Source organism: Eptesicus fuscus, chromosome 5, assembly GCF_027574615.1.
Source record: "Eptesicus fuscus isolate TK198812 chromosome 5, DD_ASM_mEF_20220401, whole genome shotgun sequence".
Taxonomy (NCBI): domain Eukaryota; kingdom Metazoa; phylum Chordata; class Mammalia; order Chiroptera; family Vespertilionidae; genus Eptesicus; species Eptesicus fuscus.
The window spans coordinates 10,897,258-10,923,621 of record NC_072477.1 but is presented as its reverse complement, the minus strand read 5'-3'; the positions used below and the strand labels follow the sequence as shown (position 1 = coordinate 10,923,621).

At 50.9% G+C, this 26,364-nt stretch overlaps 1 protein-coding gene, 1 non-coding gene and 1 pseudogene across 2 annotated transcripts in view; 1 reads left to right on the top strand and 2 right to left on the bottom strand.

The window, feature by feature from the left end:
* Positions 1-26,364, bottom strand: part of FOXN3 (forkhead box N3) — a 361,268-nt gene that overhangs the window by 238,095 nt on the left and 96,809 nt on the right. The window lies entirely within an intron of this gene.
* LOC103292275 (60S ribosomal protein L13-like) overlaps positions 1-26,364 on the top strand; it is a 62,032-nt pseudogene that overhangs the window by 5,787 nt on the left and 29,881 nt on the right.
* Positions 14,831-14,952, bottom strand: LOC114234066 (small Cajal body-specific RNA 23). Its single transcript, XR_003620261.2, has one exon. It is a non-coding gene; the product is annotated as a small Cajal body-specific RNA 23 (non-coding RNA).

Genomic DNA, 26,364 nt, shown 5'->3' with positions numbered 1-26,364 from the left:
GGGGGAGAAGACCAACACAAGGGCACGCCTGCCACCAGAGGCACACTGACCACATCCCCTTGTTCCTAAGCCACTGAAGTGCTACCTTCACAGGAGGGTCTGCTTGTGGCATGGGGCAAAGCCAATGGCTCCTGTCCACCCCTTTTTTAAAAAATATTTTTTTTTTAAATTGATTTTAGAGAGGGAGGGAGAGGGAGAGACAGAAACATCAATGAAGAGAGAGAATCATTGATTGGCTGCCTCCTACACACCCCCTGATAGGGATCGAGCCTGCAACCCAGGCATGTGCTCCTGACCAGAATCGAACCGTGACCTCCTGGTTCATAGGTCAATGTTCAACCACTGAGCCACGCCAGCCGGGCTGTCCACCCCATTGTCTACCCTTTAAGGGCAATTGCTCTGGACCCAGAGTGGGGCAGAGGTGATATCCAGATAATCTGCAGCTCCCGACACTCCCCACTCTTGCATTACTGAGCCAGGGGATGGCAGGAAAAGGACCCCGTGCCAAGAAAGCGGCCTTTGACCTCGCCCACCTATGGGAGCTCCCTGACAGACCAAACTCCCAGAAGTGTGTCCAGACCAGGACTTAATGAAACATGTGCAACAGGATGCATTGTTTGACTGAACTCCTAATACCTCTGCTTCACGGAGGAGCAGGCCAGGCTGAAAGCCTTATAGGTACTTATTGCTTCAGTATCCAGCCGCTGAGCTGCAGACCTGTAAAGGCCTCCTGTGGCCCACAGCTGCCACATACACCTTCTCCCAGCTGCGTCAGAGCCCAGGGTGCCACGGAAAGGATTCCCTTCTCTTCTCCTCTTTCCTCCAGGTCTTGGTTAGCACCCTTTGCTCAAACTTCCGCAATTCCCTGGAGCCCGACCCAACCCTCCATAAGTGGGCCTTGGAGCTCTGCCCCCTCGAATGAGTCCTGGAACCAATCAGACTTCAGGGTCTTTTTCCCATAACGAGGGACAAGACCAGCTCTTTTCCAAAGTTTCTTCCAGCTGAGAAAATGAATATTCTCTATTTTATCTTCTTAAAACTCTGTCCTGGTGCCTTTGACAGAAATAACTCTGCAGGCTCGCCTGTTAAATGAATCTGGAACAGGGAGCGTGCCAGGGAAGTCCCCCAGGGGCAGCCTTTCCTCCCTGGCATCCCTGGGGCATCGCGTGGCGTGCAGGCAGCATCCTCCCGCCACTGGTTTAAAGACTGAGTCTCCGCTTTCCCATTTGTAGTTGGTGGGGCAGACCCATGGATCCTAAGGCCTCGTTCAGAGTGAAGAGCCCAGGATTCTGGAAGCAGAAATTTCAGGCAAACCAGCCAAGGCCAGGGCAGCAAGAGAGAAGAGCCAGGGTTGACTGAACACCCCAAAGCAGGCACAGACATCAGCTTCCTCTCATTTTGCTCCTGATGCCAGGATGTTGATGATGTCCATAGAGGTAAAAGGTGAGCCAGCCAGTTCTCTACCTCCCATGCAGCCCTGGGGGCACCTAATGGTGACTAGTTATAATCAGGGGAGGTGAAGATCACCCAGTCCCAGGATGCTCTCCATGCCACGCCTGGTTGCCAGGATACGTAATTCTTCAAACCAGGGCCTGAGCCCTGAAAATGGCCACTACCCCTCCACCAACAGCCCGGACATGGGGCTCTGGCCCTTGTTATCACTTAACAAGGCTTTCCTTGGCTGGCCTTCAGATTGATATGTTTTCCGTTCTTCGTGTTACCTGTCAGTAACTTGTCACTATGTAGATGTCAGCCCCAGAACCGGCCAGGATGTGTGGGACGCTGGCTGCCACGTCTCTGTTCATTCTGCAGGGCTCACTGGAGCCTGAGCATGACAGTCCCGCAGGTTAAATCTTCATCACTCCCGGCCTGCCTGTCTTAACACTTTCCATTCACTTTTTTTTTTAAATCGTTGAGTGTATTCACTCACTACCCGTTTGAAAAAAAAATGTGACACCTTGTGTGTGTATATTATTATACAGTTCAAATGAAAAGAGCTTTTAAAAGACACAACGGGTATTTCTGTGAGTCGTCACTCCAGCATGGGTAGCTGGGGACTGCGTAGCTTCCGCAATTGTTCAGATTGCAGAGGAGGACACTATTCCCTGGTCTCCGCCTCGTCTAAATATCTCCCTCGCTGAATCCACCTCACACTCGGGAGAGGATCATCTCGTTGGAGTAGGTTCAGAGAATAAGAGGAGCCACACACACACCTTAAAAAGCCCCTACAGGAAGCTCATTCCCCACCCCTATTACCTAGTGTCTAAGATCCAGTGCCCTTCATTCATTTATACCTAGTGTGTAAATAACTGATACCAGGGTCACTCCCTGGGGCAGACTGGAGAGAAAGCGGGGGTCCCTGAGCCCCAGGCGGTGTAGAGGTATATTGCCAAGGTGTGTCCTAAGAGGCAGGGAGGACAAAAGACAGAAAGAACAGGCTGTGACACCCGGAAAACGAGGCCACAGCACTGTACTCCCGAGATGATCCTACCTCTTCCCAGTCTGGTTTTAAAAAGAGGAGCAAGCCATTATCCAAGGAAGGGTCATCTGTCCACTCTTGGCTTACCTGGTGCCTGAGCGGAGCTGGGGAAAGGCGCCCTGGCCACGCTCACCTCCATCTCCCCAGCGTTCCTGGGGGAGGGCGGGAAGGAACGCAGCTGAGACCATCAGCACCGTCACGGGGGCAGCACTAATGTGGACACAGGAGGTGCCAGCTCACTGCCCAGCCAGGTGTCCAGGCTGGCCAGGCCATCTGGGGTAGGAAGTTGTGTGTTCTACAGCTTGCTGGGGAAGCCGTTTTGAAGGGGAGCTTAAGCTTAAAAATCAGCCAGCTTCCAGAAGTTTCCTCAGCCCTGGTCCCCATGACAATGTGGGGCCTCAGAACTTGGCTCTTTCCCTCATGCAGCTCGGGGAAGACCGATGCGTCCATATCCAACAGCCTGTGGGCTGGGCTCCAGGAAACAAGTCAGCGCCAACAGGAAAGGCTGGGGAAAATGCTGGGAAGGGACTAGACTTCAGTTTCAGGTTTCCAAAACTCTGGCATGGAAACCTTTTTTATTTTTTAAATATATTTTTATTGATTTCAGAGAGGAAGGGAGAGGGAGAGAGAGATAGGAACATCAATGATGAGAATCATGGATCAGCTGCCTCCTGCATGCCCCCACACTGGGGATCGAGCTCGCAATCCAGGCATGTGCCCTGACCAGGAATCGAACCGTGACCTCCTGGTATATAAGTTAATGCTTAACCACTGAGCAACACCAGTCAGACTGAAAACCTTTTTGAAATTGCCTATCTAAAACGTAACCGCCATACCTTTACCGCTTTGTACCCTGACGCCAGAGATCAACATTCAAAAATAAACTTAAATTGTACCAAATGATCATGTTGTCTACTCAGAAATACTCCAAAATTTAAAATATCAGTTAAAAAAGAAAACCCACTGTGGGTGAGATGTATAGCAATAGGTACCCTTAGGGTTGATGAGAGCCTTAACAAGTCCTGTTCTTTCAGAGGCATAGTTAACACTTTCTATTAAATTTATCCACACCGTGGCTTTGACCCAGCAATTCTCCTTCTAGGCACTCACTGCCCAGAAATACACAACTGTGCAAAAAAACATACATGCATGAGGATTATGTCAGCATCATTTATAACCGTGGAAAACTGGAAAGAACGCCATGTTCATCCAAAAGGGATCAGTTAGCTAAATCCTGGTTCATCCATGTAATGGAAATTGGCAGCTTTTAAGAGAAAAAGGTAGAATGAGGCACCGGAGGAAAGAGGTCAGAGAGAGGAGCATGCTTCAGAACTCATGTCAAGTCTATTGTCTGCAGAATAGTATCAGGTATGTTAATACATGCCCAGAAAGGCTTTGACGGGTGGGTCAGTAGGGACTTTAAACTTTCCATGATAAGCACTTCTAAATTGGTTAGGATTTTAATGTCTTATTTTTCACACTCAACAATAACTTGCAATCATAAAAGGGGAAAAATGAATTCCTCCAGCTTCAGGCTGTTAAACTGCCCTTGCCCCGTATCGTGTCCTGGTGGGGGAACGAAGACTGTGCTTGTATGATGGAGAGAAGGCCATGGGCTAATGTATTTAATCCCAGCAACTCCATTGGATAAGTGGCTCTGAACTCCAGCTCTCCCAACACCTTCCCACTAAAGACATGTTGTACTTGAGAAGTGGCCAAGTGGCCGGGGTGATGGACAGAAGGCAGGACTGTGACTCAGGAGGGTCCGCTTGGCAAGTTCCCTTCCGGTGTTCCAGTTTTCTCATCAGCAAGACTAAGGGCTTGCAGGGCTCATCTGATATTCTGGCATCTGAGGACCTGGACTTCCCTGACCACGCCCTCACGGAAGGGGTGCTCAGCGGCCTTTGCTGAGGTGCTGGAGGAAAGAGGCGGGGCCTGAAATCGGGAAACCGTGGGGAAAGGACCCCTTGAGACAAGTCTCCCTCTCCCCCGTGTCAGCAGCTTTGGTGTAGAGTGAGCCCAGGGAAGAGGGCAGAAGGGTTTTAATGCAGGAAAAACACAAGCACGTCTTTGAGGTTCTCAACTGGAGAACTGAATGCTTAGAGATGGTTTGGGTTGTCACAAAACGAGGAGAAAGAAGGCAGATGCCACCAGCATTTCGTGGGTGGGGCACAGGTGCTAACGTTGCCACAAGGGGGCCAGGTGCACACCAGTTCCATCCGCACTGCCCGCTACGGGGCACTGGCAAGACCAGCAGCCATCAGCTTCCTACCTGACAAAGGGCTGGGCAGGGGCTGGATGCTGGGTGGGTGGCGAAGGAAAGCAAGGAGGCAAAATTGCAAACTGCCTAACCCCGAAATGCCCATTCTGGATCTTCCATGATAATCATCGTACTTGCCCTTTAACAAACACTGATAAATAATTAAACCTCATCAAAGGCCCCACATCGCTAACGTTACTGATCAAGTCCTAACCACAAAAGGGGCTTTGGACCCTGCAGACTCAAGGCCTTCATATGACGTCCTGGGCCCTGTTCTCCCCCTTGCCTAGTTTGAGTGGGGGTCCCAGGCCCTGACAAGGCCACCGCTGTCTTGTGTGAACTCCCGGAAAAGAGATCCATCTACCGTATCCCCCACGGAACCCCCGGCACTGGGAACAATGGCTGGCACATAGTAGGTGTCAGTAAATATTTTTATGAATGAATCATGTAGCATAAAGGGCCTAGTCTACATAGGCAGTCAGAGCTGGGTTAACTGTAAGTTGTGTGGCCCTGGGCAGGTCACTTAACCTCTGAGCCATTGGTTCTTCATCCGAGAAGCAGAATCACAACAACCCCTTTCCAGGGCTCCGGGGAAGACGGGACCAACATGTGGAAGATTGAGGATGAGCTGCCCAGTCCACAGTAGGTTCTCAGAAAACGGGGACTAGTACACCTGAAACCAGTACAAAATAAAATTGAAAGAAAAAAAAAAAAGGAACTAATATTGTATCACCTTTATTAATAACTCCAACTCACACCGCAGCCCAGGCATCTCCTGCAATCACGAGTGTCACATAAAAGTTACACAATTCGGTCAACTTGCCCTTTGGGAGCTACTAGTTAATAACCAACACAGCAACAGCTCTTCTGCAAACACCATGCGCCTCCTGTCTCCTGCAAAGCCGCTTACTCAGAACACTTCCAGGTGTCCCACGGTCTCCAGAACCTTCACGAAGCGCCCAGAAAGGTGTGTGCGGCAGAGGCCGCGCAGATCAGCAAGAGAACCAGCAAGTCCGTGGGCAGGTCTGCGGGCAGTTCTAGTTCAGACGAGGCCCAAACTGTTGAGGTTTCATTCTGATCTGGCATCCTGATACCTGAGCCTGTTCCTGTAGGAAAATCCCATGCAGCAAGTGTAGAATCAGGAGCCAGGTACCCAGGTTCAAATCCTGGCTCCGCCACTCTTAACTGTATGACCTTGGGCAAGTTATTAACCACTTGAAACTTCAGTTTTCTCATCTGAAAAATGGGGAACAACAACAGTGCCTACAAGGAGGAAGGAGTAAAGGAGGCAGGCGATTGTATTTTTCTTGGCTTTGTGGAAAATCATGGAAATCAATCAGCTCATCAGCAGAAACACTCCCAGAAGCAATCCCTTCCAGGGAGACTGTCTCTCCTGTGTCTTTCATTCATGTTAATTCTACAATCATCCTGAGTCCTCTCTGAGGTGTGGGGGGAAGAATTTGCTGGTGAAGCAGTGGCTGCCTCTACAGGAACATAAGCAGAGTGATTGACACATCCAAGTCTTCAATAGATACCTGTTGAATAACTGACTGAATGACTGATTCCTAAGTCGAAAGATTCTGAGTCCATCACACCCGTTGGACCCAACTAAGTGCAAACCAAGGCGAGTGAAGTTCTTAGCATTTCTGAAACCAGGGCCTTGAATCTGTACTTATAGAAATCTCTGTTATGACTACCTTTTTTTTTTGTCCCCCCAGTTCGGACACTCCCAACTGAAGAGTCTGGGCATTTCACTATGATTAGGTAACCCAGAGAAGGTATGAACCATTTATCCAGCTAGCAAATATATAGTGATATCTCCTAGGTATAAAAATAAACAAGTCCATGTGACTGTCATGAGGGCCGAAGCTCATTTGTCATGCTCACAGCCAGATCTTCAAGGCCTATAGTGCCCAGAATATAGTAAGTGCTCAGTAAGAGTGTGTTGAATAAAAGACTGCATGCACAAACAAATGGAGACATGGAGGGAATATTTAAAAGGGGGAGATGGTTGTTGCAGAGTCCAGACCTTTCTGAAGCCCCATTCGGTGGCCTTCACTACTTCTCCAAACAGCTTTTAGAAGAGGTGGGAGATGGCGAATACAAAGAACCCCAGGCGACAGAGATTTGCAGAAATAAGAAGTGAATGCAGGTGAGCTCCTAAGAAAATGGGAAGGTCATTCAGGACATCTGTCTTGTCTGCACAAGCATCACTCTTGATGTCAGAGTGCCTAGGAGATTTGGAGGAAGGGGGTGCCATGGTGAAACATCAGCTCAGAGATGACTATGGCTCCTACTGCTTCTGCAACCCGGGCTGTCAAGGCTTCTTCCCTTTAAGAAATATCCATCATCCCCCGGCCAGTGTAGCTCTGTGGTTGAGCATCAACATAGGAACCAAGAGGTCACTAGTTGGATTGTCAGTCAAGGCACGTGCCTGGGTTGCAGGTTCGATCCCCAGTGAGGGATGTGCAGGAGGCAGCCAATTGACAGTGTTCCACTCTCACTGGTGTTTCTATCCCTTCCCCTTCCTCTCTCTCTAAAAAATCAATGAAAACATATTTTTTTAAATGTCCATCATTTCCTGTGTCGCTTACCATCGGCATCTTTTCCCTTTGCTCTTTGGGCCTTGCAGACTCAGCTCCACCTGTCCCTATATTAGAAACACACAGGTGCATTTCTGGAGACAGCCACTTGGGCTCTGCTGAGGGACTTCCTTTCCTCCTGGAATGAGTGTATTCTCTCCCCAAAAACTCAGTATGCCGGTCAACCGCGCACACCAACGGCCTCTTCGATGCCCTTTTACAAAGTGTTTTCCCATGCACTTCTCAGAAAATTACCCTATTTTTTCTGTACTCAGCAGGGTGATACAACATAACTGTGAGCTTGGCTATTATGCTCGTGAATAATTTGAGGTTCAAGTGCAGCCTTGGCATGCCTGAAAGCAAATAATTACCAAAAAAGTTTTCCAGTTGCCCCCCACCATCTGCCTGCTACTTAGTCTCGAGGGGGGGAGCCCCTTCTCGGGCTCTGTCTGAGCCTCAGAGCACAGAGCCATCCAGACCCCCTCTGGCTCCCAGTCAACAAGTACAGCAACAGGTTTTGGCCGATGTAGCCCTGGAGGAGATAAAAGTTCTTAACTGGAGATTAGCCACGCTCATGCCAGCCCCCTCACAGCCAAGAGTCAAAGTCGGTATTGGCCGAGTGGAAAAGGACAAAAGGAAACAAATTTCGTCTGCAAGCTCTCCAAACGGGCCAGAAAAAGTAATGATCCCCTCCCTCTTAGCCCGCCCGTCTCCTCTCATAAGGAGGCTAAGCGAATAGGTGCTGACTTGGAGGGAATCTCAACATTTTGGTCTCTGAATCACAAACTCTCTGTATAGAGTTGTGCACAATGTGCCCTTTACAAAAGCAATAAGGCAATTTTTTTAAAAAAAACCTATGGTCACTTATAGAGACAATGACGCCGTTGCCACTTTAGATCAGCAAAGGCTTGGGAAACCTTAGAAAGGGGACTAACTCCTAAAAGGTCACACTATTTCTTAATAATTACTGAGGAGCTGGGTTTACAAAAAAAGAAGCACCCTTTTAACGAGAACTAATTGAAATCTGCACCCAAACCATTAGCCTTTGGTGGACTATGACAGCATATTTGTTTTGGAAGGCATCTTAGGATTCTCTGGTGTGTAGCCGTCAATTTACAGATATGGAAAACGGGGGGTCCAGCAAGGTTAAATGGCTTGACCTAGAACTCGCAGTGGTTGGGCTGTGCGGAGCCTGGACCACGAGTCCTCACGCATCTCGCACCTGCTGTGCGCGCTGTACGCCACACCGCCCTGCCAGGCAGCAGCGGCCAGGGAGTGCTTTCGCTGATGGAAGTCACTTCTCACTCAAGCTCCTTCGCAGGGCAGAGCGGAAGGTCCCGTGCCAGAGGGCAGCAGCAGCACGCCCATCCTCACCACGTCACACGGCTCTCACTGCCGGGCCTGTCCCTCCAAGGGCCGGTCGATTTGGAAGGCGGGTCCATCACCTGCATCGTGGGACCCCGAGCCCTTTGCCAGGAAGGTAAACGCCCGCATCGTGTCAGGTTCCTACTCAGGGCTGCACTCCACCACCCGTGGCCGAGGGAACTGTGTGATGAGCAAGGGAGGCACACGTGTGCGTGGGATGACGTCCGGCTCAGGGACCGTCGGCCTGACAGCTGGAGGGGAAGACGCTGTAAGCTCCGCCAGCTGCCAAGGAACACGGAGCCCACCGGGCAGCCCGGTCCCGGCTGGAGTTCTCCCGAGAGCCCACGCACACTTATCCGGGATCCACCACTCACTTTCCTTTCCTGGACAACCGAGCTACTTCCCGATGGGGTAATGGGGCGAGGGAGGGGGCTTCTTTTTCTTGCATTTTGCTCGAAAAGACAGGGACATCCTCGTTACACCGTTTCGCTCAGCGTTCCAGTACAGCCCTGCAGGCCATCTAACAGGCTGCCGCCCGAAATGACACATTCGAAAGGTCAGAGCTGAATGCCAAGTGCTTCGATTAAACGGCAACATTCCTTTTCTTGGTGGATGCAGTCGTTGTACACAGAGGATTTGTGTAATCTGCGTGGATCCAGTAGTTGACAGGTGTCTCTCTCCCGCCTCAGAAAACTCGAAGGAAACATCTACCTGGCATCCGACACCTAGTTTCCTCGTGTACAACACACATCAATGAGATGCACACACGGGCGCTGTGCTGGGGAACATGGAGTGGATGATAGACCCACGCTCGGCCTGGAGGGACCTTGTCAGGCTGCATCCAGGCGTCCCTCCCAGATCAGATGTGCACACAGTAGGCATTGCCTTTATTGCTCAAATGGACGGGTCAGCGAGAACATACATTAAGTTTACAGGCAATCGCAGTCATGCTCTGAGACCCTAACTTGGCTAGGTATTGAGGAATCTGCAAAGAAGCACCGAGTCCCAAACCCCCAGCCTGGCACTCAGCCCCTCGTATGCTAAACCTGCTCGCCTGTCCTGGCCGCCCCCATCCCCCACTCTCCTTGGCATTTCCCGGATGGGCCAGCTTTCCGCACACCCGGACCTTCTCACCAGGCTGCCCCAACACCTCCCTGCGCAGCTTTCTCAGACCACCACCAAGCCCCCGGCACCCTCTGCCTGCATCTCAAGTACCCAACACACACTGATACGTAGTAAGTGTTCATTTGATGGTTATTAAATAAATAATCAGGCATTCCTGAAACACTGAGCAAGTATGTTTAAAAGAGATGAAAATGTACACGTTAAAAATGTACCACACACACACAGACACAAGTCCTCTATATACAATGAATACGTATAAATACTATTGAAGCCCTAGCCGGTTTGGCTCAGTGGCTAGAGTGTCGGCCCGGATTTCATTCCCGTAGGGAGCAAGTACCTTGGTTGTAGGCTCCTCCCCGGCCTGGGATAGTGTGGGAGGCAACCAATCGACGTGTTTCTCTCACATCGATATTTCTGTCTGTCTTTCCCTCTCTCTTTCACTCTCCCTAAAAATCAATGGAAGAATATCCTCAGGTGAGGATTAAAAATAAATAAGTAAATAAATAAATAAATAAATAACTATCAAAGTCTTCTAATAAGGTCTGGAGTCTAGTTAACAGTATTGCACCAATGTCAATGTCCTGGTACAGTGGTCGGCAAACTCATTAGTCAACAGAGCCAAATATCACCAGTACAACGATTGAAATTTCTTTTGAGAGCCAAATTTTTTAACTTAAACTTCTTCTAACGCCACTTCTTCAAAATAGACTCGCCCAGGCCGTGGTATTTTGTGGAAGAGCCACACTCAAGGGGCCAAAGAGCCACATGTGGCTCGAGAGCCGCAGTTTGCCGACCACGGTCCTGGTAGATATCACTATGGGGGAAGCTGGAGGAAGAATGGGTGGGGGTCTTATCTACACTCTTTGTTTTTTATTTTGTTTTTGCAATTTCTGAGTGTATGATTATTTCAAAATAAAGAGTCGCCAACAAATATGCCACACACCAAAGGCACCAAATCTCAACCAAGGAGGGACCAGGACATCCTAGCTCCCCCTGCAGGGCCCCATCACGTGGGCACACCTGCCACCCTCCCAGGTGAGGAACGCGCCCCACCCTTTCTCTCCTGCTCCCTCCTGTCCCTCAGGTCTGGGCTGAAATTTCCTTCTTTCGGAGACATCTCCCCAGACACCAGCACCCCAAGCCCTTCCCCACACAGCTTATCTACTTCCTGCAGGGCAGGGGTCCTCCTCGCCTGCTGGCTGTCCTGTCTTCTCCCACCGGACACAGACGCAGAGGCCACGAGAACAGTGCATTGCCCCACTGTTGCCCGGGGCCAGGCCATCTCCTGGCCCACAATACTGAAGGAATAGCTTGTGAGTGAATAATAAATATATTAATGACAAAAGAGTATCAGAAACAGATGCTGAGAGTGGTATTGTTGGCCTCAAAGCCTTACTAATTAGAGAAAACAATAAAAACCAAATCCTTTACAAAACACAGCCCTTTCACCAGGACTCACAGGAAAGGACTTGGGAGCACACACGTGATGTCTGGAGTCGGTGCCAGGAGAAAGCAGATGCCCGAGGGCCGGTGCCACCAGCACAGGCGTCCGGCCGGCAGCTCTCCGGACAGACACAGAAAGATGGGCTGTCTTTAAAGTGAGGTAAGTGGGGAAGGGGGAAGGGCGTTTCAGAACTTGGGAACCAGCATGGAAGAATACCTCAGAGGCATTTGAGCCCACACCTGTCCTTTCAGGAAGCCGGTGACCTGGCGTGAGCCGTTTAGGAGAGACAGGCCCTGCCCACAGGGGCCTCTGCTCTGGATCATCAGCCTTCTGTCGAGTGAGATAACCCTGTCAACATCTACGTTTCCATTCACGAACGCTTCCTGACACAGCAGGGAGCTGGGAGACTGCGCCTCCATACTTCTGAGTTCTCGCCGGCTGGAGGAATGCCAGGGGCTACTTAACTTGGGGAAGCAGCGACCCTTGGCCCTTCCGGGGAAACCTCTCCACTGCAGAGTGGGCCACTTTGGTGAGCTCTCCTGATCACGCAGACAGTTCCTCCTTTTCTCCCTCACGGGGACCCCAATACTGGAAAAAGCATCCAAGGTAGAATGCATTAGACTGGGATGTTAAGGAATATGGCTAACGCCGCCAAAAGCTCTCTCACGGACCCGGCCAGCGTGGCTCAGTGAACCAGGAGGTCACGGTTTGATTCCTGGTCAGGGCACGTGCCCAGGTTTCAGGCTCGATCCCCAGTACGGGGTGTGCATGAAGCAGCCGATCCATGATTCCCTGTCACCACTGATGTTTCTATCTGTCTCTCCCTTCCTCTCTCTGAAATCAATAAAAACATTTTCAAACACCATCTCACGAGGCACCCTTGCTCCAGGGCCAGAAGAAGTGGGGGCTCCCCTGATGGTTTGCCGGTGGACCCTGCAGGGGTGAGGCTCCCAGCCCACTGTCCCGTAGTGAAGATGAAACAGATCCCAGTCTTCAGATTCCATCAGCGGAGTGCACACGGGGCACAACACATGAGGAAGTGCCATGGGTGGGAGGCACAGAGATGCCTCTGTCTTCTTCCTGCTTCCCAGCCTGCCCCACGCCCAGACCTGGGTGTTCCTGCACTACCTGCAGCTTAGAGGCAGCTCAAGTGTCTATTCACACAGCCTTCCTCAGAACCCTGGCCCAGAGGTGCCATCCTCCCCACTGCCTAAGAAGCAATCCTGGCGTCACAAACACAGGGCCAGAGTGTCCAGCACAGACTTACGCATGATCCCTCTTCCCAGAAACCTTTGCTGAGAAAGCTTCCGTAACAGTCTCCGAAGTGGCTCCACCCCTCTGGCTCAACTCTTCAGCAACATCTGGCAGGAAGTTTTCAGAGGCCCACACCAGCTGGGCTCTACACCACTGGCCACATGCAAAGGGGTTCCCCGGGACCCACAGATCCAAGTGTTCCCAGGACTGTGAAGAGGGATCCAACACCTCCAACCCGAGCGGTTCATCACCTCAAGGGCTGCGAGGCCACTTCCGTCCCCTCTGGCAGATGAAGAAGGCGAAGGACACTCTTGGAATTTTTTCCATTGAAATCTTCACTCTGGAACTGTCCACATGCCGTAGGCTTATGGGAAGTCATGCTGGATCGTATTGGAAAGAAATGCTTATTCCAGGATTTAGGTTTTCGTGAAGTGTTCTTTTTACAAGGCTGATTATTCGGGTAGGATATTGGGGTGGTCCCCATTGCATTAGCTTTATTCCTTTTTATAAACTATGTGTCCCCCCCTCTCCCCCACCCCCCAACACACAGAGTTTCTACCAGCTTCCTCCAAATGAGCCCCAGTGTGAACACGGCTGAGCATAGGCCAGTGATGGCGAACCTATGACACGCGTGTCAGCACTGACACGCGTAGCCATTTCTGATGACACGTGGCCGCTGAGGCGGCCGCATGCCGAGGATGAAACATGTGCTGCTCCCGAGGATGAAACATTGGCGAAATAATGTTTTTTCCTCCAAGTGACACACTACCCGAGTTATGCTCAGTTTTTTGGCGAAGTTTGACACACCAAGCTCAAAAGGTTGCCCATCACTGGCATAGGCGCAGGGAGAAGTCAGCCACAAACGCCCGGGCCCGTCTCTCCAGGAGCCCCGGTGCTCCAGCCTCCAGTGGCTCCCCAGTGCCTCTGGTCCATCACTTCCCCTGATTTTCCCTCCTCATCTCTTTTCCTCTCACGCCTGCCCCTTCCTAAATCACAACTCAGCCGCCGAGGCACATAAGGTTCTCTGCTGAAAGCAAACTGAGACGCAAGTACATCCAGTGCCCCTCACCCCAGCCACATCGGGGCAGCTATTTTGCTACCAAATATGACTTTGCCAAACTAAAACAAAAACAACTCCACGTACTTCTCCTCTTTTTCATCTCTCTTCCAACTGACAGCCAGCGTAGGGGACACGTGCTTTGTGTCACTTGCTAGTCCCCTCTGACTGCGCAGACAACTGCTTTGCCCACAAGCACGAACCCTGCCCGTGTTGGAAGGTTCTTGGAGTCCTAATTAAGAGCCAATTCCAGGCACAGCGAGATGAATCAAGACCGTGCCCACCAGGACGCCACAGCCCAGTGAAGGACACACCCATACAGCAGCGGCTACACAGCGTGGTAAGCGCTGTAATGAAGGTAGGAACCAACTATCATGACGCTTTGCAAGGCACACGGCCTCTGTAGTTAAAGCAAACCCTTTCACATGAGCAAGAAAATTCAGGGGCTTGGGCAGCTGAGCAAGAACCTGGACTAGTCTGAGTTTTTCCCTTCTCTGGGGGCTTCCCCAGTTCAATGACTGTTCCGGTCACCACTCGGGTCCCCTGAGCATACAGCCTCCTAGTAGGGAGCACAATGTTTCATGATGGGAAAAGCGAAGGCGGCAGCAAGGGGCACATCTGAACCTTCATCTAGAGAACGTGGAGGAAACCAGGAACGACAACGCTCACTCAGAAAGAGATCGCCACAGCCCCTGGCACGGAACACGTGCTAGTTCTCGCTGCTGGTACACTGCCACGGGTGGTGCTGATGATCAGGAGTTCAGGAGGGTCCAGCCTAGGCTGGGACCTGCCCGGGCCCCTAAGCACAGACACTGCACAACACTGGCCCCTTCTCTCCACGGCTCTTGCCTTCCCAGACTCAGACACATCCCTCTGCTGGGGAAGGAAATGAGTCCTGGCCCAGCAAGACCAGCCAGCCTCTCGCAGAGAAGGGTGTGATCCGGGCACTTTACCTGCTCAGGTGTGTTTACTGCCGTCCACCATCACCTGCTCCAGCCCTAAGTGCCTCGTGGGCAGAGAGCGTGGTTTCATTACACGCTACAGAGAGAGACAGGGCTGGGCACATGCTTAACAAATACAGTCAGGAAATGTCTCATCTGGAAGGGGCTCTTGAAGAGGGTTATATCCCAACTTTTCTTTCTTTTTTCTTTTTTTTTAATTTTATTTTTCAACGCAGGGTTCAAGTGTGTGCGGGGGGCACTCCCGCCGGCCGTCTCGCGGGGTCCCCTCACGGGGTCCCCTCACGAGACTCGCGGACAGCTGGTGTTGCACTGGCAACCATGGTCTCCTGCACCCCCTCGGACAGGAGCCCCCAATCCAGTCCCGTTGCTGTCGCTCCCGGAGGGCAGGTCAGAACCACGTGGACAGGACCAGCCTGGGGAGCCCGGCGGGAGCCTATCCCAACTTTTCATTCAAAAAAATGCAATCACTCACTAAGTAATTTTAAAATACAGAAAAAAACTGTTTAATCTAAATGGTCAATAGTCTCACCACCTAAACATATTAGTCCTATGTAAACATGAAAAAAATATAACAACACTGATAGATGCACCCTTGTTGTTTTTTGTTTTTTTTAAAGAGGAAATGTAATGTGCAAAAAGTTGCCTTCCCTCCTACCTGGAACCCTCTGTCCTCCCTACTTTTTTCTTGTGTATCCTGCCAAAAATAGTTATGAAAATCTGAGCACATACATGCATGTGTATGTGTGTGTGTGTGTGTATATACACACACACACACACACACACATATATATATATATATATATATATATATATAGAGAGAGAGAGAGAGAGAGAGACATTATATATAATTAATTTTTTTATATACATAGGACCCTACTTTCCTGCAACTTGCTTTTTTTCACTTAACAAGGTATAAGGTCTGCATGCTTGTGCCCCCCCCCCCCCCGCCCCAAATTCATATGTTGATATTCTACCCGCAATGTGATGGTATGGGGAGGTGGGGCTGTGGGAGGGAATTAGGTCCTAGGGGCAGAGTCCCCATGCATGGGATTAGTGCCCTTATCAAAGGGATCCCACAGAACTCCCGGCTCCTTTCTCCATGTGAGGACACGAGAGGTCTATGACCTGCAAGAGATTCCCTCAGTGAGCCCCACTGGCACCTTGCCCTTGGACTTCCAGCCTCCAGAGCTGTGACAAATAAGCCACCCAGTGTGGGGCATTTTGCTACAGCTGCCCAAATGGACTAAGACAGAAGGCTACAAAGTCCAGAAACCGGAATGTTTGCTCTGTGCTCCTGCACCATTATACACAACACTAGGAGCCCGGTGCACGAAATTCATGCACTGGGGGTCGGGGGTCCCTTAGCCCAAACTGCCCCCTCTCACATACTGGGAGCTCTCAGGGGATGTCCTACTGTTGGCTTAGGCCTGCGCCCCACAGGGAGCGTACCTAAGCCACAGTCTGGCCTCCCTTTGTGGGAGGCAACCGGCCTGGTCAGGGGAAGGCACCAGCCCCATCACCCCACTGCTGCAGCCACTGTCAGTCACCGCAGCCACCAAGGTGTTTTCCTCAACACGGACTCCAGTCCCTTCACCAAGAAAAAATAACAACTTTCTTTAGGCATTTTCAAGATGTGTCTTTCATAGGAAATGGATTTATTTTTTTTTTATCCTCACCTGAGGGTATGTTTCCATTGACTTTAAGAGAATGTGGAAGAGAAAGGGAAAGACAGAGAGAAACACTTTGATTGGTTGCCTCCTGCATGAGCCCTGATCTGGGCCCCGGCCAGGGAGGAGCCTGCAACCTAGGTACATGCCTTTGATCAGAATCAAACCCAGACCCTGCTGTCTGTAGGCTGAGGCATTATCCACTGAGTCAAACCGTCTAGGGCAGAATATGACATTTCTTAGCCTTCCAGCAGCGGACCTTCATTTTTTTCTCCAGAAGTGTGGTGGAAAAACCCTAGATCACCTTTTTGGATTCTTATTACCCAAGTTACTAAGAATATTACCAGTAGCATACAGGAAGCTTAGCCAATGTGCAGTCAGAAAAGGTGTTTCCTCTATAGTTCACACCAATGGCCGGGTGCACGAGCGGACACCCAGCTCCCCTGCCATCGAAAGCCAGGAGCTGGGTGTCCGCTCCGGCTCCAGGCCAAAAGCCCCTCTGGCTGAAGCTTTAGGCCTGGGCAGGCCTCTCCAGCTCCCGCTGATCACTTGCTCAGCCCCTGCCCAGGCCTGCCCAGACCAAAAGCCTCTTGGGCAGGAGAGGACCCCCAGCTCCCTACAATCAATTTCAGGGGGTCTGCTCCTGCCCAGGCTGAAAGCAGACCCCCAACTCCCTGCGCAGGTGATCAATCGCAGGGGGTCCGCTGGTGTACCAGGCCGAAGAAACCCCAGCTCCCTGCAATCGATGGCAGGGGGTCCGCTGGTGCACCAGGCCAAAAGCCTCCGGCAGAGGCTTTTGGCCTGGAGCCGGAGCGGACACCCAGCTCCCCGCTTTCGATGGGAGGGGAGCTGGGTGTCCACTCGTGCACCAGGCCAAAAGCCTCCGGCACCTCTCAACGGCCGGATAGGCCAACCCGAGTCCCGCCCCCCAGCCTCCCGCCGGCCCAATCTTGGGCGTAGCAGAGTGATGGTTATTTGCATATTACCCTTTTATTAGGTAGGATTCACCGGTTTCTGCTGCTTCGGTGAATAGGCCCACAGCAGGCATTTCTCAGGGTGGACTTGCTGGGTCGGTGCATGTAACTTTTTAAAAATATATTTTTATTGATTTCAGAAAGGAAGGGAGAGAGAGAGAGAAACATGAATGATGAGAGAGAATCATTGATTGGCTGCCTCCTGCACACCCCACCCTGGGGATCAAGCCCGCAACCCGAGCAGCATGTACCCTGACCGGGAATCGAACCATGACCTCCAGGTTCATAGGTCGATGTTCAACCACTGAGCCACGCCGGCCAGGCATATAACTTTTGATAGATACTGCCACTGCCCTCCCAGACGCTCCGTCAGTGCACCCTGCCATGGACACTGAGAGGGGGTGTCTGTCTCCCAACCTCTTTCCAGAACTGGATATTCTCAAATTCCTTCAGATTTGCCATGCAGACGAGTGACAAATGGTATCTTGTTGTTGTTTTGATTTGAGCCTCTTTAAAATTATGAGTGAGGATGTTTAAGTTACAGATGAGAAAAAGAAAGACCTACTGGTAGTAGCCCCTAACTGGCTAAAAGTCGACCCTGAGCTATTTCTAGAGATGAACCGGGACCAGATGTCGGGTCTAGAACCACCCCAAGGATGCCCTGACCCCCCAGCACAAGAAGGAGAGTCTGACGGCCAGCAGCCAATCTGCCTCCTGCTTCCGGTTCAGGGTACACCTGGGCCAGGGAGGCCCTGGGGGAGGTGAGCGCCCCTCGGGACCAGCCATCCTGAGGCCGGTTTCCTCTGCCCGATGCGGGCGCCTAGGCCCTGTCCCTCGCCCAGGAAGGCTGCTGCTCGCAGCTAGCAGGTAAAGGAAGCATGGCCTCCACACTGCCCGAGGTCCCAGGGTTCCTCCTGCTCACGTCCTCGCAAACCTCTCTTCTGCCTGAGAGCGAAGTGGTTCGTGTTGTGACTGGCCCTTCGCATTCCTCCCTCCCTGTGGCACTGGGCTTCTCTGCCCTGGGAGAGAACGCTGGTCGGAGCAGGGAAGGGATCTCCTTCGATTCCCCTCTGGGGCCTCCCCAGGCAGGAACAGAGCAGGTGTTCCCCATGCGCCATGGGGATGCGGGCACCTGGTCTAAGGGGGCAGCTCGAAACCTGCTTCTCGCTGGCCCCGTGGCCTGGGCTGCCCTCCGCTAAGCCTGGCTGTCCTCACCTGAAGGGTGGAAATGACACCGACGTTGACTTTGCCAAGCACACGGGACTGTGTTGGGCAGAGGACACCGTGTGCGTGCCGGCTCTTTGAAACCAAAGCGCCCACAGATGGAGGCTCTCAGGGAGTGTCCAGAGCTGGGGGCCGCTGCTCCGACGGGAAGGCTCAGGGTGAGCAGCCGGCCTCCGAGGTCCTCCTGCAGCCTCCACCCCCCACCCGAGCATGCCCAGGCCAGGCTGCTCCTCATGACACAGGCTGCTTCAAGGCTTCATCTCGATTGTGCAAAGACCTCTTTCATAAGCGTCTATTTATAACCAGCCAAACGAGATGTTCAGCGACGAGAACTCCAGGAACTTCATATTCGCTGGCAGGACCCGGGAGCACAGCTCCGCTGACTAGATTTTCTCAGCCAACAAATACTCCCCGCGCCTTAGAATGAAAAAGTAAAGTGGCCATTTCGAAGGGAATCGTCCTACAATTGCTACATATTTCTCTACTACTTTCTCTAAAAACAAAAAGAGAGTTAAATTCAGTTCCATCTTTTTCCTTATCTCTCTGCCACCGTCACAGACATCTGACTAAGTCTGGCCTCATAAGAACCTGTTCTGCCACTTACCACACTGAGACTGCAGGCAAATCATTTAACCTCTTTGTGCCTCCATTTTGTCACCTATAAAAGTAAAAGAATCAGAACTAACAAGCAGAATCGGGGCAGACTCATGGAGAGCAGGCAAGCAGCTCTGGTGGGGGTGGAGCTGGGGGGTTGAGCTGAAAGGAGACAGAACTCACAGACACGGGCCACAGTGTGGTGATTGTGGGGACGAGGAGGGTGGGTGGAGGTGGAAGATGATATGAGGGGATGGAAAAGATAAAATAAAAGCAAGGGGGGAATTTTTTTTTTTAAAGCAAAGAGAATCAGAAAACCAAGTTAATCAGGAGTGTGGCTGCTTAGAGAACACCACATCCACAAGGACCTATCTGCTTCAAGGTTAGTGCCTGGGTTTGGAGAAAGCCGTCTTGTCCTCTGAGATATTTTTGGCTTCTTCCTAACTCTTGGCTATATGCCAGTAGCCGAATTTGCTGGCTACGTGAGGCTCTCTAGTGTGGATAGGGATTCCTTGGGGGGCCTTAAAGAACATCATTAAGGCCCCAATGGAACTCGTTACCCCAACCACCCAAGCCCAGACCCAAGGGCTCTGATCCAAGCAGGGAGCAAGCACCCCGCAGCCGGGCCGAGACTAAGAGCAGAGCAGAGAGAATGGAGGTGAAGACAACGGAGCGTCCCTGAGCCACGTGGCCAGTGAGGGCAACGTCCCTGCAGCCAGCGGACACACAGACCAATGCCCCAACCAACCAGGCTTTGTCTCTCTAGAAAGAAACCTTCAGGTGCTCACTTAAGAAAATGAAATCTAGCCCGGCTGGCATGGCTCAGTGGTTGAGAGTTGACCTATGAACCAGGAGGTCACGGTTCCGTTCCTAGTCAGGACACATGCCCAAGTTGTGGGCTCGATCCCCAGTGTGGGGCATGCAGGAGGCAGCCAATCAATGATTCTCTTTCAAGATGTTGCTATTTCTCTCTCTCTTTCTCTCTCTCTCTCTCTCTCTCCCTCTCTCTCTCTTCCTCCCCCCTCCCTCCCTCCCTCCCTCTCTGAAATCAATAAAAAAAATCCTATATAATAAAAGGGTATATGCAAATTGACCCTAACGACAGAACAACCAGAACGACTGCTCAACCAGTCACTATGAGGCACACTGACCTCCTCTTGGTCTCTTCCCCCGGCCAGAAGGCTCTGATCGCCCGATGGCGAACAGGAAACCAGGGGTGGGTGGTGGGGGACGCGGGCAGTACCAGGCCAAGGGCCCCGCCCCGCTGGTCGCCTCACATACAGAGGGCAACCAGCGGCAGGGATGGGACCGGCGAGCGGGCGGGAATGGGGAGTGGGGGGTGGCGGGTGGCGGGGCCAGCTGCTTGAAGCTGGGGAATATGGTCCTGATTGCAGGCCAGGCCTAAGGACCATACCCGCACACAAATTCCGTGCACCAGGCCTCTAGTATATTATAAAAAAAAGAAAATGAAATCTAAAGGATGACTTCCAACACTGGGACATTGCACAGAAAACACCCAGGAAGGGAAGCAAGGACTTGTGGCCATTCCCGAATGTCTGTGCCGGACAAGCTTAGAGGTGGCACTGGGTTAGGCTGAGGTGGCCCAGACGGATGGCTGGGGGACTCCATGTGCTGTTGCACCTGCGTCACAAGCACACTGTTTTTGTGGCTTATAACTGTGTGTAAGCTGGAGAGTGGGGAGTGGGGGGTGGGGGTAGAGTCCCCTCTAGACAAGACAAAACTGAAGAAATAAGACAACCTCACTTCAGGTGACCAGTGCATTCTGCTGAAGGTTAGAGAGAATTCCTCCTAAGTGCTCCTCACTGGATCCAGCTGAGCGAGGTTTCTGGAGTTCTGGCTCTAATATTGAAGGTATGTACTATGGACATCAAAGAGCTGTTTATAAGCATTTCAGCTCTCTCTCCTTCAAGAATACAGCTGCTGGAAGTTAGGGGTGGCCACGTGACTAGCCTTGGCCAATAAAATGTGAGAGGAAGTGACACATGTCACAACTGGACAGTGTGTGCTCCGCCCTCTTCTCCTCTCTCTCAGCCATGGTGATGGGGACTCAGCCTCCATCTGAGAATGAGAATAAGGATGAGCATCCCCAGCCAGCCTCAATAGATACGTAGAGTGAGCAAGAAATAAATCTTCATTGTTTTATACCCCATTGTTTTATGAGTTTTACGAGCGGTCTGTTAGCCCAAGCCTGGTCTACCCAGAGTGACACATATGGGCCACTTAGCCACCAAAAGGTGACCTTCTTCTCCTAAACTGGTAACTTACTATCCAGTGTTTAAATGTATTAAAATAGTGTGTCCATGGAGTTCACAGTACTAGGAACTCCATTGCTTATTACAGATGTAAACACAATTAAAAAATTTTTTTAATTGATCTTAGAGTAAGGAGGGAGGGAGAGGAAAAGGAAGAAGGAGAGGGAGAGATAGGGAGGGTAAGGGTGGGAGAGAGAGAGAGATAGAGAGGAAGTGATGTGAGAGAGAAACATCAATTGGTTGCCTCCCGCATGAGCCCGAACAGAGAAGGAACCTGCAACCTGAGCATGCGCCCTGACAGGAATCAAACCCGCCACCTTTCGTTGTACGAGATCATGCTCCAAACAGTTAGGGCGAAACACAATTTTTAATTACAAGAAACCAAACGCCTTTCCAAAGGCAAATTTTAAAACGATGCTCTCGAACAGCCTCCACAACCCCCAGTTCCTGTCCTGGACCCCAGTGAACCCGTTTCCAGGTAAGGCCTGACATTAAGACCTGCTCCAAGTCTGCATCCACTGGTGGAGGAGGAGGCATTCATTTTAATGAACTCCAGGTTCTGACCGGGAAGATGTCCTTCCGGACACTCCTGATCGACACAGGCTCATCCTCCAGATGTCAGGCTGGTCTGCTCCAATGGGAGTCCTTTGTTGCCTTTATTTTCCCTGTTGAATCCAGAGTTTTAAAGTGCAGTGGCTTGAACATCACTATGGGCTGATGCCCTGAGTCGGGTTCAACCCCATGTGTCATGCCTCCAGAGGCGTATTTCAATGGATCATTTTATTTACCATATACAATGTGAATGAGGACAAGATGGCACGCTCCTACACTAAAAAAATCCTCAAACGAAGTTCTTCTGTAGCAAGATGTATCAGAATGTACGTCATCCACAGTTGCAAAGCAGTCTAGGAACGTTGCTAAGCTGTGACCGATAAAATCTGCCTTTTTCTTTTCTTTTAAATATGTTTTCTTGTTGATTTTTAGAGGGAGAGGAAGGGAGAGGAACAGAGAGACAGAAACACCAATGAGAGAGAAAGATCATCGATGGGCTGCCTCCTGCATGCCCCCCACTGGGGATTGAGCCCCAAACCCGGGCATGTGCCCCAAATGGGAAATCAAACCAGCGACTTCTTGGTTCGTGGGTTGATGAGCCAAACCGGCTGGGCTAAAGAACAGAAACATACACAGACACAGACTGGGTTTACATGAAGCCACTGATGCAACCCTTCTGGGTCAGATGTGTTGTTTTAGCCATCATTATCTTTTAACTTACAAATTAGTTTCAATCTAGTCATTTTAGTGACCCAAATAACTATGCCATGATTGAGTTTCTTAGGTTGTTAAAGTGATCAGATCAGAGTTCCTGCTGATGAATCAACAACATGTTTGGAAATAAATATGAGGGGAAATGGACAGCCAACCAATTGGATGTCAAGGCCACAGCACCTGCCTGCCACCCAGATCCTCGCTCCAAGCCTTACAATTTATACCTAAAGTCCGGCTTCCCCAGGTGCCCAGGGCCAATCTCTAAGTACTTGGAGATGTGTGTCGCAGAACCACTGGAATGTAATCGCCAATTAAATTATTAATGAGAGAACTATACAAATAAAAGCATCGTGCTCTTTTATGTGGTAATAATTATTATCATAAGCAATGCAAATTGAATAATAAGAATTATCGGGACAGTTCAGTGATAAGCTAACAATTTCCGGCAATCAGACCAAACATCCCTGCTGAAGCTGTTTAATAAAGTAAATAGCAGCTTGTTTACACTTTTGTTGAGTTCAGCACACATACATCCAGAGGCTATTTATGTGTCCTGGGTAGAAGAGCTAAAAAAAGAAGTGGAAAATGGGCAAAGGACCTGAATAGACACTTCTCCAAAAAGGACATGCAGATGGCCAATAGACAAATGAAAAGATGTTCAATGTCACTAATCATCAGAGAGATGCAAATTAAAACTGCAATGAGGTATCACCTCACATCTGCCAGAATGGCTACCGTCAATAAATCAACAAACAGCAAGCACTGGCGAGGATGTGGAGAAAAGGGAACCCTAGTACATAACTGGTGGAAATGCAGACTGGTGGGAGCCATTATGAAAAACAGCATGGAGTTTCCTTAAAAAATTAAATATGGAACTGCCTTTTGTCCTAGCAATCCCACTTCTGGGAATATATCCTAAGAATCCCAAAACACCAATCAGAAAGAATATATGCACCCCTATGTTCATAGCAGTGTTATTTACAATAGTCAAGATCTGAAAACAGCCCAAGTACCCATCCGTAGATGAGTGGATTTAAAAAAACGTGGTACATTTACTCAATAGAATACTACGTGGCTGTAAAAAAAGAAGGAACTCTTACCCTTTGATACAGCATGGATGGAGTTGGAGAGCATTATCTTACTAAGTGAAATAAGCCAGTCAGAGAAAGACAAATATCATTATTATCTCACTAATATGTGAAATCTAAAGAACAAAATAAACTGACAGACAAAATAGAACCAGAGGCATGAATATATGGAACAGACTGAGAGATCTTAGAAGGGTGGGGGGACTGGATGAAAGAAGATGAGGAGATTAGCCAAGTAGCATATACACATAGCCCATGAACAGACAACAGTATGGTGAAGGCCATGGGTGGAGGGTGGCAGGTGGCAGGGCTGGGTGGAGGTGGGCAAAGGAGGGAAAATAGGGGATGTCTATAATAGTATCAGCAATAAAAATCTTAAAAAATAGAAGAAGTGGAAGCCAAGTCATAAAAAATATGGAACTAGTTACACTGGGGGTAATTTAGATATTTCCTCATCTTAAGAAAATAATGAACTCTATCAATTGTCCTAGAATCAAATAATTTATTTATCCATACATGCATATACACAGATACATATACCTACCTACACATATCATCTATAATAATAAAAGCGTAATTAGAGCAGACAGCCGAATGACCTTCCGGGCATCCTTCCAGACGTCCTTCCAGATAACCTTCCAAACGAAGCCAGGGCTGTGAGGGCCGAGCCCCTTGCACAAAATGTGTGCACTGGGTGGGGGGAGGGGTGGCAGGGGGGCCCATCAGCCCAACCTATGCCCTCTCACAGGCAGGGAGCCATCAGGGGATGTCCACCTGCCACGTAGGCACGAGAGGCTCCTGCCACCGCCACTGCACTGTCCAGCTGTGAGCCTGGCTTCTGGCTGAGTGGCGCTCCCCTTGTGGGAGCGCACTGACCAGCAGGGGACACCTCCTGCTTTGAGCGTCTGCCCCCTGGTGGTCAGTGCATGTCATAGTGACCGGTGGTTTCGCTATTTGGTTGATTTGCATACTAGCCTATTATTATCTACTAGTGGCCTGGTGCATGAAATTCGTGCATGGGGGTTGGGGGTGTTCCTCAGCCTGGCCTGCACCCTGTCCAATCTGGGACCCCTTGAAGGATGTCCTACTTCCGGTTTATAGGGATCGGGCTTAAACCGGCGGTCGGACATCCCTCTCACAATCCGGGACTGCTGGCTCCAGCCGCTCACCTGCCTGCCTGCCTGCCTGCCTGATTGCCCCTAACCACTCTGCCTGCTGGCCTGCTCACCCCCAACTGCCCCCCAGCCAGCCAGATCACCCCCAACTGGCCCCCGTGCCAGCCTGCTCACCCCCAACTGCCCCCCCTGCTGGCCTGCTCACCCCCACTTTCCCTCCCCACTGGCCTGCTCACCCCCAACTGCCCCCCTGCTGGCCTGCTCACTCCAAACTGCCCCCCTGCTGTCCTGATCACCTCCAACTGCCCCCCAATGACGGCCTGCTCACCCCCAACTGGCCCCCCTGCTGGTCTGCTTACCCCCAATGGCCCCTGCTGTCCCATCCTGGCCTGATCACCCCCCGGCGACCCAAGGTCCCAGACCCCCCTTTTTTTTTCTTTTTTTTTTTTTCAGTGCCTCTTTGAGCAGAGGCCAGGGCCGGCTGGAAACAAGTATCTAGGATTTATTTATCTTCTATAATTGAAACTTTGTAGCCTTGAGCGGAGGCCAGGGCCGGCCAGGGCGGGAAGCTTGGCTTCCTCCATCGCCAGAGGCAACCCAAGCCTCCTGCTCTCTCCAGCTCTGTGGCTGCCACCATATTTGTTGGGTTAATTTGCATACTCGCTCCTGATTGGCTGGTGGGCGTAGCGGAGGTATGGTCAATTTGCATGTTTCTCTTTTATTAGATAGGATGCTAATAAGAGGGCAATATGTTAATTAGACCAGATAGACCGGACATCTTCCGGACAAATCCACAGCTGCGAGGGCCAAGGCAAGCCACCACGGGTGGGAAGGCCCATTGCAGAGGCCCGGCTGGGTCGGCAGGGCCTCCCTCTGCGCAGCATTGATCACAGAGTCCTGGCGGGGTGGGCAGGGACTCCCTGTGGGCGGCAATCAATGGCGGAGGCCAGGCTGGGTGGGCAGGGCCTCCATCACAGAGCCTCAGCAAGGTGGGCAGGGCCTCCCTGTGGGCAGCAATCAATGGTGGAGCCCAGGCCATGTGAAAAGGGTCTCCCTCTACTTTGCGATTGATCCCAGAGCCCCAGCAGGGTGGGCAGGGCCTCCCTGTGGGCAGGGATCAATGGCAGAGCCCAGGCCGAGTGGTCCCGGACTTCGAGAGGGCACAGGCCAGGCTTAGGGAACACCCCCCCACACAGGGCACGAATTTTGTGCACTGGGCCTCTAGTTTAGGATAACATTATAGATTCTTGTAACTACAGATAATGTTCCATTTGCATTCATGTGAGGGATAAAGTTAAATGCCACAGTAATAATAGGCTGTCACTATTTAGAAGCACTCATCAAATACCTACCTACCTATCACTTAGCCACACAGGGCTCTGTAAACGAGCAGGCCATTTCCTTGTTTATCTGCGAGGCCCTGCTGGAACTCTCCGGAAATCACTCAGTCCTCAGTCAGAGCTCGGCACTGCCCACTTCTCTAGGTATCCTTCACCGGATCAAACTAATCACAGGGACAGTCTGTTAACTCCCACTGTGAGCAATTGGGACCTTCAAGTAAACCTATTTCCTGCCTCCTTTTGTTCACCTGAAAAAATATGTACTATGTGTGAGGTCATGATATCCTCTGGTAGA